The sequence below is a fragment of the Cervus canadensis genome, chromosome 3 (assembly GCF_019320065.1).
Source record: "Cervus canadensis isolate Bull #8, Minnesota chromosome 3, ASM1932006v1, whole genome shotgun sequence".
In the NCBI taxonomy this organism is placed as follows: Eukaryota; Metazoa; Chordata; class Mammalia; order Artiodactyla; family Cervidae; genus Cervus; species Cervus canadensis.
In genome coordinates this window covers 7,002,464-7,009,251 of record NC_057388.1, presented here as the reverse complement: position 1 = coordinate 7,009,251, position 6,788 = coordinate 7,002,464, and the positions used below count along the sequence as shown (strand labels likewise).

At 36.8% G+C, this 6,788-nt stretch overlaps 1 non-coding gene across 1 annotated transcript; it reads left to right on the top strand.

The window, feature by feature from the left end:
• Positions 1-5,160: 5,160 nt before the first annotated feature.
• LOC122438970 lies at positions 5,161-5,267 on the top strand. Its single transcript, XR_006268715.1, has one exon. It is a non-coding gene; the product is annotated as a U6 spliceosomal RNA (small nuclear RNA).
• Positions 5,268-6,788: the final 1,521 nt, after the last annotated feature.

The following is a 6,788-nucleotide window of genomic DNA, read 5'->3' as shown; positions in this document are numbered from 1 at the left end:
TTCTTTTTTGTTGAACTTTTTTCCACATAGTGATTCTTAAACATTGTATGTTATGTATCAACAACTTTTTCACATGGATTTCTGGTACAAACATATGTATTCATTCTTATATAAGCATCTACATGTGGAATGGCTGGGTGATATGGTAGGTGCATTTCAGTTTTTAAGAAACTATTGGGAATCCCCTAGAGGTCCAGTGGTAAGGAGAGTTTTCCAGGTTGTGCTAGTGGTAAAGAACCTGGCTGCCAATGCAGGAGACTTAAGAGATGCTGGTTTGATCCCTGCGTCAGGAAGACCCCCTGGAGGAGTGCATGGCAGCCCACTCCAGTATTCTTGCCTGGAGAATCCCATGGACAGAGGAGCCTGAGGGCTACAGTTGCAGAGAGTCAGACAGAACTGAAGCGACTACCCACACACCACGCCAGTGGTTAAGACTTCGAGGTCTCAAAAGTGATGGTTTAGTCATTCAGCCATGTCTAACTCTTGCAATTCCATGGACTTTAGCCTGTGAGGCTTCTCTGTGCATGGGATTCTCCAGGCAAGAATATTGGAGTGAGTTTCCATTCCCTTCTCCAGGGGATCTTCCTGACCCAGGGATAGAACCTGGGTCTCCTGCATATCAGGTGGATTTTTTCCTGACTGAGCTACAGGGGAAGCCCCCCAAGATTTCAATACCATAGTTCAATCCCTGGTTGGGGAACTAAGACCCTGCAAGCCATGTGGTGTGGCCAAAAACAAACAAACAAACTGTTAAATATTGTCTGAAGTGGCTGCACTATGTAACATTCTTTATTGGGCTTCCCTGGTGGCTCAAACGGTAAAGAATCTGCCTGCAGTGCAGGACATCTGGGTTTGATCCCTGGGTCAGGAAGATCTGCTGAAGAAGGGAATGGCTTCCCCACTCCAGTATTCTTGCCTGGGAAATGCCATGAAAAGAGGAGCCTGGTGGGCTACAGTCCCAAGGGTTGCAGAGAGTAAGATGGACATGACTGAGTGACTTACACTTTCATGTCACATAGCACTGTATTAAAGTTATACTTTCTCCATATGCTCACCAACAATTGTTATGATCAATGTTTGTTATGTTAGCCATTCTAGTGACTGTGTATCTTATTTTGGTTTTAATTTGCATTTTCCTAATGACTAATGATGTTGCACATGTTTTCATGAGCTTATCTGAGCGGCACTATTTTTAATTACACTAAGAAAACAAGCATAAAGTAAAAATGTCCCAGGCAAACTGGGACATATGATGGCCTAAACAAAGGTAAATGAAGGTCTGCTTTGTGGATGCTGAAACATCCTTATACCCCTGGAATAAAGCCCACTTGAACATGGTGTATGTGATACAACATATATGACAAGCCCATAGCTAAAATGTGCAATGGTGAAAAACTGAAAGATTTTCTACTATGATCTGAAACTTTTGCCACTTTTATTCAACATAGTACCAGAAGTCCCAGCCACAGCAGTTAGTCAAAAAAAAGAAAAAAAGGCATAATTGTTTCTATTTGCAGATGACATGATGTTATATAAAGAAAACTCTAAAGACTCTACCAAAAACTGTTAGAAATAATAAAGGCATTCAGTAAAGTTGCAGGATACAAAATCAATATTAAAAAATCAGTTACATGTTTATACACTAATAACAAACTATAAGAAAGAGAAATTAAGAAAACAATTCCATTTCTAATTGCATCAAAAAGAATAAAATAGTTGATATGTAACAGAAACAAACACAATAATGTAAATCAATTATCCTCCAATTAAAAAGAAATAAATTTAAATTTAAAAAAGAATAAAATACATAGGAATAAATTTAACAATAGAGGTGGAAGACCTATACACTGAAAATTATGACATTGATGAAAGAAACTTAAGAAGACATGAATTAGTGGAAAGATATTTTGTGTTCATTGACTGGAAGAATTAATACCGTTAAAAATGTCCATACTACCCAAAATACTGAATCTAGACTCAGTGCAACCCTTGTCAAAATTCCAATGGTATCTTTCACGGCAGTAGAACAAACAATCCTAAAATTTGTATGGAACCACAAAAGACCATGAATAGTCAGAGCAATCTTGAGAAAGAAAAACAAAGCTGGAGGCACCAGGCTCCCTGATTTCAAACTACATTACAAATCCACAGTAGTCAAAGCTGTGTGGTATTGGCATGAAGACAGACACATAACCCCATCAGACAGGACAGAGAGAGCCCAGAAAATAACCCATACACACAGGGTGAATTAATTTACAAGAAAGGAGCCAAGAATATACAATGAGGAAAAGACGGTCTCTTCAATAAGTGGTATTGGGAAAATTCAACAGGCTGTACACAAAAGAATAAAACTGGACACCTATCTTAAACCATATTCAAAAATCAACTCAAGATGGATTAAAGACTTGAATGCAAGATTTGAACCATAAAATTTCTAGAGGAAACCATAGGCAGAAAGCTCCTTGAGATATCAGTCTTGGTAATGATTTTTTTTTTTTTTGACAAAAAACAAAGATAACAAAAGCAAAAATAAGTGAGACTACATGAAAAGAAAAAGCTTCTGAACAGCAAAGGAAACCATTAACAAAGTGAAAAGGCAACCTATGGAATGAGAGAAAATATTCACAAATCATAGGTCTGATAAAGTGTTAGTATTCAAAAAATATAAAAAACTCTTACAACTTTATAGCAAAAAATCAAAAATTATAGTTATGTGGTCATCATTTTGCTATATATATACACATATATATATATATACACATATGTATCAAATAATTATATAGAATATCTAAAACAATGTTACATGTTAGTTAAATGTCAAAAAACTGGGGGAGTGGAGGAAGGAAGAATGAAGGAGAGAAAGGGAGAGTGATGTAGGGAAAGAAGAAAAAAAGCCCTTCATTGGCAATGCTTTGTTAACATAAAGTTGCATAAAATTTTATTTTGTTATTATATAATCTAATAATAATAATTCAAGTTGATTTTTTTCCCAAAGAAAAATATGGTAAATGTTACATTCTTGATTAAGGGATCCCATATTCAAAATTTTTATAAAAGTTACCAGACTGCTATGTTTAAAATGCACACATACACACACATATAGTATATACCAAATGGTTTAGATAGTGTATAGGGCTTCCCTGGTGGCTCAGTGGTAGTGAATCTGCCTGCCAAAGCAGGAGATGCAGGTTTAACCCCTGAGAAGATCCCCTGGAGAAGGAAATGGCAACCCACTCCAGCATTCTTACCTGGGAAATCCCATGGACAGAGGAGCCTGGCGGGTATAGTCCATGGGGTCACAAAAGAGCTGGACAGAACGTAGTGACTAAGCACCAACAACACAGAATATACAAAAGAGTAAAATGTACCATCTCATAATGCTGTACTTAAAACAGCTCAATTTCATAGAACATTGTAAATAGCTCTTCTTCCTAAAACAATTCTAGTCTTTCTTTTTTCCGTAGTGCAACAAGCCAGGATGTGTAAGATTACAGAATGCTGAGTACTCTTTGGAGACAGTCTGCCAGTCACCTTTGAGACAACTGAAGAGACAAAAGATACTTATTATGCATTTTGAAGTATGGATTTTTTGTTTTTCTGTCCTCTTCTTCTAAAAGACAAAACAAATATTGGATTTTTAAAAAATCATTTGTCCCCTTACTTTTAAAAAAAATTGAAGTATAGTTGATTTACCATGTTATGTTAGTTTCATGTGTACAACAAAGCGGTTCAGTTATACACACAGATACATATCTATTCTTTTTCAGATTCTTTCCCATTACAGGTTATAATATATATACTTATATATATATTATAGGTTATAATATATAATAGGTTATAAGTTACTGAATATAGTTCCCAGTGCTAATAGAGTATGTCCTTGCTGTTATCTATTTTATATATGGTAGTGAGTATCTGTTTTTAAAAATCTCGTTTAACTCACATTTTTCAACATAAAAGATTGATACAAGATTAGAAAAAAAGCATTCTAGCTGTGAAAAGACTGAGACAAGCCACAGTCCTTATTTGTTGTTTTCTTTTTTAATGAAAACGTTAGAAGAATTTTCAAGTAAGAAGAATTAAGTCAAGAAGATTTTGGAACAAAAAAGGGAGATACATGTGATAAAATATATTACTGACTAAAAAAATACATAGACTTAGGAAAAATATTGGCAATTGCTGAGGTTTATGTATATTCAATTGATTTTTTTTCTATTGTAATTATGTTTTAAGATTAAATAACCTGTCTATTGGCTAGAGAATGAAGTTTAGAGCATGCAAGCAAACATGAAAACATCCTATTAGCTAGAATCTGTATCTACAGTGAATGATGTCTGGGGCATTATGTCATATTTTTATATGCTGCACTGTTATTGCAATTATTATGAACAACCTATAATGCTTTGTACAGAGTAGGGCCTCAAATATTGTTAGGATTAAACATTGGGCACAAAACTATTGCCCAAAATGGAACCTGTTTCACTAAGGTTTTAGTACATGATTTCCAGATGACTAGAAGACTGTCTTTAATATAATCTTTTGAAATTTAGGATTTTCACCATGATGAACAAAGTAAACATTTGAGCTGTACGTCAGTGGAAGTGTTTGAAGCAACTAAAAGGGTAATAAAAAGCATACCAATCCTTCACTTCAAAAACCAAGTATGGATTTTTCTGGTTTACTCTTGTATAGCTGAAAAAGTATTTTCCTCCAGAATTGTTCAGTTTCACTGAGAAGGATGTCTTTTCTATTTAATGGCAAAATAACCTCTTTTTTGCATGATTTTGGAAAAATGGAAAGAAATTTTTTGCGTTATTATCTCACTGAGAAGCAGCTTTTTATGTGACAAAAACTGTGTCCTTCCAAGCCTACTTCCACATCTTAAACCCATTATGATCTTGGACAATTCATTTTGCTGTGGCTGGCTTGTTTAAGGGGCTTCCCTGGTAACTCAGACACAATGCAGGTGCAATTCAGGAGACGCAGGTTTGATCTCTGGCTTGGGAAGATCCCCTGGAGCAGGGAATGGCTACCCACTCTAATATTCTTGCCTGGGGAATCCCATGGACAGAAGAGCCTTCCTTGTTTAAATACCTTATTTATAAAACAGAGACACTAGTACCTGTCTAGTTCAAAATACCCATTTAGAAAATAAGAAAAGTGCTCGCTTCGGCAGCACATATGCTAAAGTTGGAACGATACAGAGAGGATTAGCATGGCCCCTGCGCAAGGATGACACGCAAGTTCGTGAAGCGTTCCATATTTTAAAAAAAAAAATAAAGAAAGAAAATAAGAAAAACACCATTTTCTTGAATTAATTTGTCTTGATCACAAATAATTTGGGGTCTAGATTAAAATTAGGGGGTCACATGAGGGGAGGAGAGAGAGGGTTAAGAGGGAGGTGATATATGTATAATTATGGCTGATTTGTGTTGTGTTACAGAAAACAACAAAACACTGTAAAGAAATTTTCCTCCAATTAAAAAAAAGTTGAAATTAGGACCAGGTGTCCTGAATATAAAATCTGAATGCCTCTTCCAAGCATACCACCCAATCTCATGAGGTTAAGACAGAGAAAGTTGAATAATCAGTGTGAAATTTCAGTTAGCAGCTTGTATCAAAATGCTCATTTTTGATATCTCTGCAGATTATATCTTTCAAAGGTGAAAACCATGGGTTTCCCTGGTGACTCATTTGGTTAAGAACCCACCTGCAAGCAGGAGACCCTGGGTCTTTGATCCCTGGGTCAGGAAGATCCCCTGGAGAAGGGAATGGCAACGCACTCCAGTGTTCTTGTCAGGAAGATCCCCTGGAGAAGGGAATGGCAACGCACTCCAGTGTTCTTGTCTGGAAAATCCCATGGACCGAGGAGCCTGGTGGACTACAGTGCATGGTCGCAAAGAGTCAGACATGACTGAGCAACTAGCATTTTCACTCTTTAAGGTAAACCAAAGTTCTGATGTGGAATGGAGACTCTCTCTCTGAATCTAAATCCCTCTCCTCCTTTATAAAAGTACTTTGCTTCCTCTCTTCACAGCTAATGTTTTCTGGAGTCACCTTGATTCAGCATCATCTACGAAACTCAAGTTGGTGATGGACAGGGAAGCCTGGCGTGCTGCAGTCCCTGGGGTTGCCAAGAGTCAGACACGACTGAGTGACTGAACTGAACTGCACTGCACTGATGTAGCTCAAGAGCTTTCAGAAACTCAACAAGGCTAAGATGTCTTCCTAGTAAGAATCAAACAGGCTGGTACAAGCTGGAGAATGAGGCTTTTGTCCAGATGGATGCCAGGTGAATGGAAGAGCCTTGGGAAGAAGTAATCAGATTCAGTTTTGATTTATATGCTGTTTACTCTGAGTCCCAATATGGATATGAACCCAGAAATACAAATTAAAATCATATACAACTTTAGCACTTCATGCGCCACCACTACTTCCAAATGTTTGCATCCTTTCAAAACAGTCACCATAGAAAATTCAAAGTTTTTTCAACAACTGCTGAAATTGTTTTGAATTTTTCTTTTCAAATTGCTATCCTATCATAATCAATTTCAGCCCTTCCCTTCCCTCCCTGCCTTTTCATTTTTCCAACTTTTTCATAGCCTATCCTTGACTTGGACCAAAAATGGATTTTCTGAAGCAGTCAGTTACCTGTTCTCATCACATATGGGTATGAATGCCTGTCTGCTATTTCAAAAACAAATTCTTTGTTCCCATCTCTCAACCATCCTTAAAGTATGATGACTTGCCACCACTGAAGATGTTTTTTTATATGTTCTCCAGGTTCT